At 32.7% G+C, this 7,455-nt stretch overlaps 1 pseudogene; it reads right to left on the reverse strand.

The window, feature by feature from the left end:
- Positions 1 to 6,069: 6,069 nt before the first annotated feature.
- On the reverse strand, positions 6,070 to 7,133 carry LOC143389110 (dnaJ homolog subfamily A member 1-like; annotated as a pseudogene).
- Positions 7,134 to 7,455: the final 322 nt, after the last annotated feature.

Below are 7,455 nucleotides of genomic sequence, written 5' to 3' on the forward strand. Positions count from 1 at the left end.
ATCTATTGTTTTAACAACTCTTGAGGTTGGTATGTTAAATATCTCCCAATTTAATTGTGAGCTACTATTTCTTACTATTTTTTAGCCTTATCTATTTTAAACATGAATTATAAGGTGAGTTATAATTTGAATAGATAATATACAGAGTCAAATATTTTATTATTAAAAATAACTATTTTTATCTTTTGTGTTTACTTGGCCTTAAAGCTAATATTTTCAATACTAACAAAGATATACTAGCTTTTATTTTGTTAGACTATTCATAGATTATTTTGTTCTGGTTTTTTAACTTTATTTCTTTTTCTATCCCTACTTTTAACATCATGTGTGAAAATGCTTTTCTTTTAACAGAAACATTTAGTCCATTTACACTGAAAGTAATTAATACATTTGTGTTTAAATCCACTTACTATCAAATTTATTCTTCTTTTTATACTCTTTTTTTCTTTCATAATATTTTTATAAATCTCCTTTTACATTTCATCATAGTGGAAATTATGTACTTTGTTTCTATTTTTTCAACAAAAGTCACACCATAGAGATTTTTAAAGTCCAAAGAAAACTCTTAGATCCTTTGCCAAGGTCAATAATAAAAAAAAGATAGTAGTTCAATGAAACAAAATAGAGAACTCAAAAATAAACCCACATAAATATAGCCATCTGATCTTTGACAAAAGAACAAAGGAAATACAGTGGGAAAAGATAAACTTCCCAACAAATGGTGCTAGAACAAGTGAACATCTAAATTAAAAAAAAAATTGAGACACAGACTTTTCCTGTTTCACAAAAAAATAACTCAAAATGGACCACAAATGTAAGTATAAAAGGCAAAAGCATGAAATACTCAGAAAATAACAGGAGAAAATCTGAGTAGGCTTGGATGTGGTCATCACTTTTTAAATACAACACCAAAGGCATAATTCATGAAAAAATAATTAGTCACCTGGACTTAATTAAAATTCAGAACATCCATTCTGTTAAAGATGCTATCAAGATACAAGCCACAGACTATGAGAAAATGTGTGCAAATGACATTTGATAAAGGACTGTTATCCAAAGTGTACAAAGAACCCTTGAAACTCAGCAATGAGAAATGGACAATCCAATTAAATACTGGGCAAAATATTTTAACAGATATTTTATGAAAAGATACATTGATTGTAAGTTTATTTGATATCATATTTCATTGAGAATTGCAAATTAAAACAACAAGAAACTACTACAGATTTATTAGAATGCTGAAAATCCAAAATTTTGACAGCAAATATTTGCTTGTATCAGTGTAAAATGTTAGAACTAAAACTAAACATTCTCTCACCATGTAATCCAAAAAACATGATACTTTGGTATTTACCAACACGAGCCAAAACTTATGCTCACACAAAACCCACAAACCAATGTCTATGACATCTTTATTTATAAGTGCCCAGACTAGGAAGCAGCAATATGTCCTTCAGAAGGTGAATGGATAAACTGAGGGATGTATGTATTCTTATGTGTGTATGTATAATTTTTTAGCACTAAGAAGAATGAGCTGAAAAGTTATAAAGTAAATGTAAATGCATGATACCAAATGAATAAATTTTTTTTAAAAGTGCATGGTGTATGATTACAAATATATGACATTCCTTGAAAACAAAAGTGCAAACAAAGTAAGAATATCAGTGATCACCAGAGGTTAAGGGTAGGAGAGGGATGAATAGGTAGAATATGGAGGATTTATAAAGTAGTGAAACCATTCTATATACTTTAAAAGTGAATACATATCATAGTTCATTTGTCAAAATATAAAATGTTCAATACCAATCATTCACCATAATGTAAACTTTTGGTGATAAATGTATGTCAACATATATTCATCAATTGTAGTAATGTTCCACTCTGGTGCAGTTGATAGTGGGGGTGGAATTGTGGGGTTACATTGAGGATATATTGAAACTGTGTACTATACATTCATGTTTGCTATGAATCTAAAAGTGTTCATAAAAATAAAATCTATTAAAAATTTTAAAAGGACATCAAGCCCTATTTTCTAGAATTTCTGAACATTACCTGTTTAGAAGAAAGGTCTTTGCAGATGAGATTAAATTAATGATTTTGAGATGGGTTGAGTATCTTAGATTATTCACAATGGATCTAAATGCTATGACATTTATCCTAATAGAGGGAAGGAGAGAGAGATTTGACATACAGAAAACTAAAGATGCAGAGACTGGAGTGATGTGGTCCCAACTCATGGAATCCCAGAAGCCACCAAAAACTGGAAGAAATAAGATTGAATTTTGCTTGGAGCCTCTGAAAGGAGGATTGCCTCACTGACTCCCTGATTTGGACTTCTGGCATCTTGAACTGTAACAGAATATGTTCCTGTTGTTTTAAGCCACTAAGAGTATGTTTATTTGTTACAGCATCCATAGGAAATGAATTTAAGTATGTTTTTTTTGTGTTTATCAGTGTTTTTAAATATATTTTCTTGGGTGAAGTATGATGAGGGCAGATACAGATCAAGAGAAAGAAACTGGAGCTTGTTATGCTTATGGATCCTAGGGAGAAACAATATACCATACAAAACTCCTCAGGGGAAGTACTAGGATGGAACACAAAAATATCAGGCAGAAGTATAGAGGGAAATATGGGCAAGCACTTTTATTATGGTTTCTATAGGACAGAATGGGCAAGCAAGGGGTAGGGAGTGGTTAGGACTAGCTCCTTTGAATAATTTCATTGACCTTTAGGTAATGGAAGTTGAACCTAATTTCTTGGTACCTAGAACCTGGGAAATCAGACTGCCACACAGAGTGAGAATTCTATAAGGGAGGTACTTGGTCTTTGAACCTCATCAGTTGTTCTAAAAGGGAAACTTACCTAAAAGCTGAATCAATGTGACACTTATTTTAAAAAATTATGTTGTAGTAGTATTATCATTTATATGGCTGTGCTGTATACTGTTTTATGAACTTCTCATCATTTGTTTATCTGTTTACATGTAATGGACATTTGGGTTGTTTTTATTTTTGGCTCTCATAAATGAAGCTACAATGAAAAAAGCAAGAAAAAGACTTTTCAGAGAATTATATTTTGTATCTCTTCTTAATATCTAGAAATAAAATTGTGGGTATTCATTTTAAGTGTATACACTTATAAAGATTATGAAACTCTTTGCCAATATGATAGCAAATACTCCCATTAGTAATTTAAGACATTCAGTTGCTACACATCATTCACATGACATTGCCTTTTTTGTTGTTTATTTTTGCTTTTTGTTGTTTTTTATTTTAATTTTGTCATTCTATTGCAAAATGGTTATCTTATTTAGCCTTTAATTTTTATTTTCTTGAGAACCAGTAAGGTTGACAATCTTCCTCCCCTACATGTTTTATACTTTTCATTGTATGGGTCTTATTTGTCATATTTGTTATCCATTATTTTATGTTTTATATCCTTTCATAAGTATTTTCTTTAAAAAATCACTTTCCAAATGATGCTACTACATATAGAATTTATCTTCTATCTTTGATAAATACATTCATTAGTTATAACAATTATATTTTTAAGATGCAGGGGATTAGCATGAATAATGGAATGTGATGGACATCATTATCCAAAGTACATGTATGAAGATACAAATTCGGTGTCAACCTACTTTATATACAAACAGAGACATGAAAAATTGTGGTATATATGTGTAATAAGTATTGTAATGCAAAAAAAGCACATGTATAAAGACATGAATTGGCGTGAACATACTTTATATACAAAGATATGAAAAATTGTGTTCTATATGTGTAATAAGAATTGTAATGTATTCCGCTGTCATGTATTTAAAAAAATAAAATCATTGAGAAAAGAGATGCTGTAGGATTTTCTGCATAATCATGGCATTTGAGAACAAAACATTTTCATTTTTTTCTTTTTTTCATATCTATGCCTTTTCTTGCCTTATTGCATTGGCTAGAACTTCCAACAAACTATTGAGTAGTTTACATCCTGACCTTGTTCTTGATCTCAAAAAAGAAACTAATAGGGTTGGGTTGTGTATCCTTCAAAAATTCACAGGTTGGAGTCCTAATGCCCAATTCCTCAGAATGTGACCTTATTTGGAGAAAGGGTCTTTACAGAGGTGATCCAGTTAAACTTAGGTTATTAGAATAGTCCCTAGTTAAAGATGACTATTGTCCTTGTAAAAAGGGTAAATTTGGCACAAAGATACTATACATGAGGAAAGATAATGTAAAACCACATAGGTAGAGGAACATCATCTATAAGTCATGGAGAAGAACATATGAAGGATCCTTCCTACTCTGGCATTAGAAAGAAGCAACAATGCTGTCTCATTAACTTTAGACTTTCTAACTTCCAACAACAAATTTCTGTCATTGAAGCCACATAGTGTGTGTGTGTGTGTGTGTGTGTGTGTGTGTGTGTGTGTGTTTATGGTAGCCCTAATATAGAAACATTCAATTTTTTACCATTTAGAATGACATAAACTATAAAATTTTTACAAATACCTTAATCAAGTTGAGACTATTTTCTTCTTAAATTGTCTTTTACAATGAATATTTAAAGAATTTTGTTGAATACTTTTTTCATCTCCTTTGATGTAAAATAGTAAATTAGATCATATTGGTTTTTGTTGTTGTTTTTTTTTTTTGTTTGTTTGTTTTTGTTACCTGGGATTTCACTCAGGGGCACTCGAACACTGAGCCATATCTCCAGCCCTATTTTGTATTTTAATTAGAGAGAGAATCTCACTGAGTTTCTTACTGCCTCACTTGTGGTCCTCCTGACTCAGCCTTTCAAGCTGCTGGGATTATAGGCGCGAGATTAATTGTTTGTTGAATATTAAAAAAATCATTCCTAGGGCTGGAGTTGTAGCTCAGTGATAAAGTGCTTGCCTAGCATGTGCAAGGCACTGGCTTTGATTCTCAGCACTGCATATAAATAAATAAAATAAAGGTCCATGAACAACTAAAACAATATTAAAAAATTGCCTTGCTAGAATAAGTTCCATGTGGTAATGATCTATTATCTTATTTTCCATATTAGAAAGTTTATTTTCTTAAGGATTTTGCATCTATGTTCATGAAGTATGTGGATTTAACGTTTCTTTTCTTACAAGTCTTGTTAGGTGTTAATGTCCTCAAAAAAATAGCTACTTACAGTAGAATAGCATGATTAAAACTGACACATACACACATACACACACACACACACACACACACACAATAAGATACATGTGAGAATGGCATGATTAAAACTAAAAAGACTGACTAGGTCAAGTGTTGTAATTTGATAAGATATATCAGATTTTGAAGTATTATAAGGTCATTTTTTATCTCCATTTTTTTCTAATTTCTCTTGATTTCCTTTTGAAGGCAAAGATGACTCAGAAGTATGTTAATAAATTTGCAAATGTTAGGAACATTTCATAGATATCTGTTATATATTTCAATTTAATGATGATGTTTTCAACATAAACCTCTTCTTTTGAAAGTTATCATTTCTTTCACGGACACCAGAAGTGAAATTATGCATTATACATATACAACCTTCAAGTAGGTTGAGGCCATGCAGGAATATGCGAGGAAAGATAATGTAAAACCACATAGGGAGAGGCATTACAAGAGTCCCACTTAATACAAATAACTAGAAAGACCAACAATCTTTTACAAATTAAGGTTTCTTGTCAGTTAAATATAGAGTTTTAATTTTATAGCTTAACAACAAAGGGTCATACACTGAAATCAACACATATACCTAGTATTTCAGTCTGTTTTTCATCCTACACAGCTGAAATCAATTGTAAGGTATGGCCTAACAAATGCTAGGGGAACTTTTTTAAAAGTAGTTTTTACAGGTATTATACAACTTCTTGCACACTGAAGTCATCATACATACAGGGCAAAGTAAGAGCTTTTATATTTGCATTTCTTCTTCATTTAACTTTTAAAACACTACTATAATTAGACATTAAAACAATAGGAAGTAGTGAGATATTATGATTGTATTCCTTCATGCATTCACTACTGCATATAATATGCCTGCAGTGAGTGTTATTCACTAGCCCCATTAAGAGCTTTGACACTGAACACCACCTCTGGGATGATGTTCATCATCCTCATATGCTTCTCCATTATAATGGTGCTATTATTCCTGATTTGGATCAAAGTCCACCAGTTATACTTGACCGTTTTATCAGTCTCTTCTAATTCCTTCCTCTCAGGTAGGAGTTTTTCTAGCAAAGAGAGTTTGTCAGGAGAGAGAAAGCCATTTTTAGGAAAGTTTACCTTAAACTCGATGATTAGGCGACCCTTTTCACATTGTACAATAATTGGCATACCTTCATTTAGCACATACTTTATATTGCCGTGCTTGACAATCTGACTTGGATGACAGGTGATGATCTAACACATCTGATCTAACACAATGATAATATCTCCTGGTTCCAATCCTGGCTCCTGGTCTCCTTCATCTTCTGTCCATCTTTCATGCCTTTGTCAATATGAACTTTCAGGATCATCTTCTCTTGAATTATCTTCCTTCCATTGCAGCTTTACATCTATCTTTAGGACTGATTCATTCCCCATTGCCCTGGCACTCCACATACACAGACTGAATTTGCTGAACCATTCCAGGTCCTATCTGATGAATTCTTATTTGCATTCCAGTACTTCAGCAGTTGGAACATCACTCTACTGATCCTTCTTACCACCTTGGCCTTGACATTTGTCACAAATCACATTATTTTGTAGAGCCAGTTTTCTTGTTGCACCATTATATAAGTTTTCTAATGTTACTGAGAGATAGTACACAACATTTTTACCTCTCCTTTCTCTCTGCATCCTTCCTCCTCCTCCAAAAAGCATATCAAAGATGTCCATAGGGGAGCCAAAACCACCACCTGCTCTAACCTCCTTAATTGCCTGTTTTCCTCCTTTGTCATATAATTCCCTTTTCTTGGCATCAGAGAGAACTTCATAAGCTTGAGAAATCTGTTTAAACTTTTCTCCTTCATTTGGATTCTTATCAGGGTGGTACTTCAAGGCCAGTTTTCTCTAAGCCTTTTAAAATTCTTCCTGGGTGACATTGGGTTTAATCCCCAAAACATCATAGTAAGTGGTTTCTTTCACCATTTTCTACAGCCCATGAGCGTGCTGGGGGAATTGTGGGGGAGTGGGAAGGAGCACTTAACTGTGTACAGCCCAGGCAGCTGCTGCTCCTCCGCCTCCTCCGCCTCTCACTGAACATTCTGGAAAGTTCCCTCTTCTGGAATTTTAATAGTTTTAGATCTCACATTTGGTCATTAATCCATTTCAAATTAATTTTTGTGTGTGGTGTAAGATCCAACTCATTCTTTTTGTATGTGGCTACTCCATTTTCCAAGTGCTATTTGTTGAAGACAAATGTTTAGTCTAGGAATTTCTGTCAATAATCACTTGGCCATATGTGCAGGGG

Source organism: Callospermophilus lateralis, chromosome 11, assembly GCF_048772815.1.
Source record: "Callospermophilus lateralis isolate mCalLat2 chromosome 11, mCalLat2.hap1, whole genome shotgun sequence".
Taxonomy (NCBI): Eukaryota; Metazoa; Chordata; class Mammalia; order Rodentia; family Sciuridae; genus Callospermophilus; species Callospermophilus lateralis.